General features: G+C 41.8%; 1 long non-coding RNA gene across 2 annotated transcripts; it reads right to left on the bottom strand.

Moving 5' to 3' along the window:
- Positions 1 to 1,258: 1,258 nt before the first annotated feature.
- LOC121805233 lies at positions 1,259 to 3,133 on the bottom strand. 2 transcript variants are annotated; one of them, XR_006051314.1, is made up of 3 exons: positions 1,986 to 3,104; positions 1,628 to 1,828; positions 1,259 to 1,545 (listed from the first exon to the last, which is right to left on the bottom strand). It is a non-coding gene; the product is annotated as an uncharacterized LOC121805233 (long non-coding RNA). The 2 variants fall into 2 exon arrangements; XR_006051313.1 differs by having other exon boundaries at positions 1,628 to 3,133.
- Positions 3,134 to 7,095: the final 3,962 nt, after the last annotated feature.

Below are 7,095 nucleotides of genomic sequence, written 5' to 3'. Positions count from 1 at the left end.
CTCCCAAAGGACAATACCCCCGTCTATTTCAGACTTTAGTTTGACTTGCAAGTAACACATCAGTATTCCTTTTTCTATGCAAGTTCTGACTCACTTCCAGTTTATGGAGTGCAGTCCTTTGACTCATCGTTCATAAAGAGTAATGATTTGACTTGTAAGCTCCGGACATAAACCCTCAATTCTAAAGTTGCTTACATTTATGACCTTAAGGATAATTCCATCCTTCGCACATTTACTGAACCTCCTTAACAATGGTGTCATGCCGTCTATTAAAACTTTTGATTGACTCACGTTTTTGCAAGTATTACGCCACTTCCATTTTTATTTCTATTTTCTTTGACGAAAGTGGTAACTCAGTTTCAGTTCCCACAATTGGAATACTCCTATGTTACAAGCATCGTTATTTGTTGTTGTCTCCTTTGAATCACAATATATATAAGATCTATATCCCGATTTCTTGGACTCATGCAATAAAATTTCATTCTTATGATGCTTACATTATGACCTCCAAATTAATCACTCCATTTAAACATTTTCCTCAGAAAATTTCATATTGTGTTGGAACTTTGTTCACCTCTTTTTGTAACCATGTTGTGGTGATCTTTCTTACAAAGGTGAATTTTTTTTTATCACGGTTCCACTACATGCATTATTTTAGTCTCATAATTTTTCTTTCTGCAACTCGAAGTCAAGGCAAATATATTGCACTTTTCCTTAACAAGTTTGATCCAACTTAATTTATTCAGTGTAGTGCCATCGATGAACCTATGAAATCATTGATGCGATTTTGTTATTTTATATCAAAATGTCTTTGGAACATGATCAATGTTCCTTCATTGCAATCACCTATATTTCTAAATTTTTCGTGGCTTATCATGTTAGGCGGTGATATGTTTGAACCCCAATCCTTGATGCTCATATCCTTCCAATTTAATCGGACAACTGTACAGTCCTATTTGGCAGCCTACTATGGAAATTTACAGTTAATTCATTTCCATCTAGTTTTCATGACGTATCTCATATTATTTCGAGTTCCCATCAGGAGTGAGCCTCAAATTCTATGGGTTTATCTGAAACCAGTTGAGCTACGTGATTCTTTGAATGAACTCAGTACTTGCCTTCAAAGTCAATTGTCACACTTTGATGATAAAAATTCATATGAGTTGAACAAGAGATATTATTCTTGTCCCATTGAGTATTGTAATAGCCGCGAGCTAATTTCTTGAAATTATGAAATAAATACTAGAAATTTAAAGAATGAGAACGAAAGAGTATTCGTTGATTTCTTAAGTAAACAGAGTACACAAGTTTCAAGCTAAGTCTAAGTTTACAAATGCTTGACAATGAAAATAAAAGAAAAGGAATACATTAGCTATAAGAGACATTACATACATATCGAGAAGGAAAAGAGGAAAATACTACTCTATTACAGATTAGAAAATCTAAGCTCGACCCCTTCTCCTTAGCCTCGTTTCACGGCACGATTGTCGACGGCAGTTGGGCCGAGGCAACATGTTGTTAACCATAGAGGATCAACCCTTTACCCTGCCGAATACTAGCAGATTAAAGCAAGAAAAATGTATAAGTTGTTAAGGCATTTAGTAAACAAGGATAAGAGGCACCTTACTTTAATGGATGAAGACCAAAACTTACACCTCAGTTCAACAGCCCCGTTCCCGATTATACCTGCAAGAATCACACAACAATGCAGTGAGTGCAGCAAGAGATAGAGGGGCTGAGGTACACTGCCAAGGGCAAAAAAAAAGGGGGTACAGCTGCAACAACTTTGCAGTTTCGCAGAGAACAGCTCCTGTCCATTCTTGTGCACCTGCCACAACAAAAACAAGAGCCATGAATGAATCAAGGTACAAGGCAGCACAAGGTGCCAAATACGGTAAAGGAGCTGCATATGTATCAGTAATTCAACAGCTAGATTAGACCCCATGAGTACATTCCCCTCTATAAAAGAACCCCTCCATGCTCACCTAATTTCCCCCACATATCAGTGAAGCTTCAGCAACATAGCAAACCAGGAAGCGTGGAAGCTCGGCCAGATTGTCCACAACCCCTCACAGCCTCGTTTTTCAATAGGTAACCAACATCCTCCCAATGTGATAGATCATATTACACATATTCATGGAAGAGAACTTAAGCACAGCATACTAGGTCTCTAGACAACACATAGCATGCTCAAGATGTAGGAAAATGTAACTATCCACATCTCAGCACATGGTCACATGATATCACAACAAGAGGAAACAAGTAAACACATTAGAGCCCCAAAACTCCACCAAACAGATGACTAGTAGCTCAAGAACTTAAAACCCACGTCAAGAGTAAAATACAGGCGACACAAGTTGTGAAACTTATCTCAGGGGCATAGGTCCGTTGAGGACAGCTTCTCGGCGGCTCCGACTAGAGGAAGCAGCCCCGCTCCTCATAGAGTACTGTTAGCACAAACGAAGCGTCCTAAAATTTACAGAACAATAACCCCTTCAACTTAAGACTCAAGCTTTAAAAAAATAAGTAGCAATTTAGATAGGGGGCTTAGCTTGGTCTAGGGGGGGGCGTCCGACGGAGGAACTCCCTAGCACAGAGAGCCGGCGACGGCGGCACCCCGAGGATAGCTGCACGAGGCGACGGAGGTTGGAGCGGCTGAAGGGGGCTGTCTGGCCGAGCAGAGAACAGCGTCGGTTGACCACTAAAAGGGTCACTCCGAGCGTGAAGTCACCAGAGAAAAACGAGGGAGGCGTGTTCTGCCCAGAAAAGAGAGAGAGATATACGGAGGCCGAGATTTCTGGTACGAGCCGTCGGCGACTCCGTGATGCTGAGGAGCTGGAGCCGGTGACGCTCCGATGTCCAGATGGAGCGGCGTTTTCGTCAAAGAAGAAGGAGGAAGAAGGGGCAAGCTTCGATGGCGTGGAGGGGGCGCCGACCGGAGTAGTGATATGCCGAGAAGGAGACGCCGAGAGGTTCCGTCGGCGACCGGCGAGTCGAGAGGAGCGGCGGATTTCCAATTAGGGATTTGATAATCTCAAGTCAGGAAGTGCCCGTTTGAAAGAGTTTAAGCAAACGAGGTGGGCTTTTCTTTCAAAATGTGATTTTATGTGAAAACGTGAATATTTTGAGATGAGTTGTCATGCCTTGTTTTATTTATGATTACCTATCTGTTGGCTATGCCAAGCAAGTTAAATCGAATTCGGGTCCCAGTAGGGCCGAAAATCCTACTCGGACTAGTGTACACATAGGGACCGTGTGCTAGCGCCAGGTTGGCTGGTCCAGTGACCGTTGAAATGTGGCCACATTCCCGGTTCACATAGATCAGATAAGGTATTTCATGAGATGTTATCTGACTGCGCAGTCAACCTTTTGAAAAGAGAAAAGTTTTAGTGACCGGGAATTATTTTCAGAAAAACCCCGCGTTCACTCAGCTTGGCTGACAACTAAAAGAATAATGTTTTCGGCATGAGCCCACTGAGTGCATCAAGTACTCAGTCCTGCATATTGTTTTCCTTAATGTGCAGGTTGATCGTTGTCAAAGCCGAGGAGGTGTTGGGACAGAAGATTGAATAAGTAGGAAGATAGCTGATGTAGTATGTCTTCATACATATTACATTCGTCTTGGTACTCTTCCGTTGCGCAAATTTAGAACTTGTTTTTAGCAAAGACAATTGTCCCACAACTACTCTGATTCAGTATGATTTATACCATCAACACATTTCAGACAATGTTTCCCTTGATTTAAGCATCTTATGATGAGTTAAGACAGTTTCAGTAATATTTAGTCGCGATATAGCTACACTTTCTTTGACTAGGAAGATGTGCTCGTAACAGGTATTCCGGAGCCCTTCAAATTTTCAGTTATACTTCTTCTGTGTGATATCAATTCCTATCCAGGTTAAGACTGTTATATTAATCATCGAGGTATTAATACAAGACTGTCAGGAGAGGCATAGTCTCAATTTCGTTCAGATACGCATGATGAATAAGTCTTTATTAACACACGTGCAGAAAATGATACACCGACTAGAAGCGTCATATAACCGACAACACAAAAACGTTAAATAATTCACATCTACGTACCACTTGTAATGAGCTGATAGAAGATCGAATATTATGTTATGTAGAAAGGTAACTAGCCTTGAGAAGAGAAATGGTGAGGAATGTACATAGACCAAATGACTTATGATGATGCACGAGACCTTTATATATACATAAACAATTGGTCGATCGAAATTCTTATTACGAGTAAGATAAGTGAGCCGCAAGAAATGAGGACTCAATCATGGTTATGTAATGACAATCGTGGAGGGAATCCGAGCACATTCGTAGTTTATGTTTGACGAAACAAATTCCATCAACCAAAGGAACTTGTCTGAGAGGTGGCCAGGAAGAGCCACAGGTTGGAGAGACATTCGAGAAAAAGAACGCGTGATAGCACCACTACCCTCACCATTCCTACTACGAATGAGAGAAATTAAATTTTTTTTTTCCTTTGAAGAGTTATCGCGAGGAAACGGATATGGAGTCCTACGACATGGAGCAAGGGCAAAACGTTAGCAACACAGTGCGAAGAAGTATTTTATGATATGTTAAGCCTCACTCCCAATTAAGCGACCCAGAAAGGAAATGTCGATAGAGTTTTGTGTTAACCTAGACATGAGATCTAGCTCACTTTGGAAAGTCATGCTAGATTATTGTACCACGAATCACTCAGTCGAACAAAAGAAACATGGAGTCAGCAATGTTTGGAGAAAGAAGCCAACACCTCTGCTGCACGATTCTAGTATTCAAAGATAAGCACGAGTAGGACAAAGTCTATGCTAAATCCTGACAAAAGGATCGCGGTAAGCACAAAAGTATCTTGAAAACTATGAAAGTAGACTACCCCAGCTAAGCGGGAGTGATAAGGCTCATTTCATGCATCGGTTTAAGGGTAAATGTACGCTGCTTGATCGGTTTATCGCGCAAAACAAGTGTTAAATGTGCAGGAATGCCGCTTGACTAAGGCAGCAAGGCCGAACTGATCAAGCAAGTACAAAAGGCAATAAAAGGCCAAGAATCGGGGGAGTTGATCAAGGGGGGGTGATCAAGCAGTTAGGCCGGAACCGCTGGCTTCTAGAAGAAGAACATGTGAGGAAATGAGCTGGATGTGGAGCACCATTCTGTTATTAAGGACGACGTTCTAGAAGGGGACACGTGCTAGCTTATGAGACGCAAGGACGGGGCTGAGTCATGAATCTGTTACTCAAAAGCGTCGTCATTCTAGAAGAAGGGCACGTAGCAATCAATGAGTCGCTCATTCTCAACATGAGTGAATATTCCCTGTCAAGATCGTTATCCAGCTGGAGGCCGAATCGAGCTTATAAATAGAGGGTGTGCCATCACAAGAAAGAATCCGATCTTTTACTTTCCGTCTAGTTTAGCTTAGTTTAGTTCTCTAGCTTAGTCCAGTTCTCTAGAATAGCCTAGCTTAGATAAAGTAATGCGTAGTTAGAACGGGGAATTAAAGAAGCGCTGCAGAATACTTGTTATCTGTCGGCGTATTCCTAAATTACCCGCCGAGATTCTTCTCGGTTTTACTTGCTTTCTTATTTTCCGAAGTATTAGCTTAGTTTCAATTTCACGTTGTACTGCTCTCAGTTTAGTTTAATCAAAGTTATTACGTTTTCATCCTCGCATTTACTGTTATGTTTTCACCTGCAATTCACTTGACCCAGTAGTTAAATTTACCTTGATCAAGTTAGCAAATTTAATTCTACCTAGAGTAAAACAGTAGTTAAAAACTCCCAAGTTAAAGCGTGGCAGCAGCCAACCCCCTGTTCATTACACACACACACTCTCGACACACCAACTTCTCTGTGGGATCGATCCCAAACTTTCTGCTTTACTGTTAAAGTAGTGCAAAATTGGGAGTTTACAAATTACATTGGTAGGAAACGAGCGAGAGCGAGTTTGAATCGATCAAGTGGCAACGACATTTGCTAACTGATCCAATCGGTTCAGTTATTTTCAATATAACTTGGTCTGAATTTGTGCCCCTCTCGAGGCCTTCCAGGGAGGTCCCAAGGTCAATCCGCTAGCTCAATGGCTATAATTACGATAGATGCAAGCTTTAGGGCTCTATATCTGACGATGAAATCTAAGATGAGGAATGACTTCATCAGTCGGACGAAGTAAATCATTCAATGAATGACTTGAACCAGTCATATCATCTCAGTCACCAACGACTCCAAATGAAATTCGGAGTTTCCTAGGACTGGCCGGGCACTACCGGAGATTGATTGAAGGATTCTCCAAAATAGCAAGGCCAATGACTCAACAACTCGAGAAAGGAGTTAAGGTCGATTGGACGCCAGAGTGTGAAGCAAGCTTCCAACTGTTGAAGGAAAAGCTGACCACATCACCAGTTCTAGCCGTGCCAGAACCAGGAACAAGTTACGTAGTGTATACGGATGCATCAAGTGTCGGACACGGATGCGAGCTGATGCAGAATGGTAAGGTGATTGCGTGCGCATCACGCCAACTCAGGCCGCACGAGTTAGACTACCCAACGCACGACCTAGAATTAGCGGCGGTGGTACATGCTTTGAAGATTTGGAGACATCACCTCTACAGAGTGTTCGATGTGAGATTTTCACGGACCACGAGAGCCTCAAGTACTCCTTTGAGCAGAGAGAACCTGAACATGCGGCAACGCAGATGGCTAGAATTAGTCAATGATTATGACTGTGGTATAAATTACCATCCAGGCAAGGCGAACGTAGTAGCAGACGCCTTGAGCAGAAAGACTACGCCCCGACTGGCCACCTTTCTCAGACAAAATGAAGAGCTCATCCGCGAGTTCGCCAAGATGAGACTGGAAATAGTAAGAGCACCGGAGACGGTGGACAGTAGAATTGCCACCTTGGTGCTAGATTTCTCTTGAATTAAGTTAAGTAAGTGACTTTGTATGTTTTTTTCAAGAAAATCCTCAAATTTATTAAATTAATTTATCTCTCGATTAATTAATGCCAATAATTAAATCTTCGGATTTAATTAAAGTGAATGGGTTTATGAAAGAGAGAAGAAAATAGGATGCATATCCTAGGAGTA

This window comes from Salvia splendens, chromosome 5 (assembly GCF_004379255.2).
Source record: "Salvia splendens isolate huo1 chromosome 5, SspV2, whole genome shotgun sequence".
NCBI lineage: Eukaryota > Viridiplantae > Streptophyta > Magnoliopsida > Lamiales > Lamiaceae > Salvia > Salvia splendens.
The sequence above is the reverse complement of the archived record's forward strand: the minus strand, read 5'-3'. Positions and strand labels throughout refer to the sequence as shown.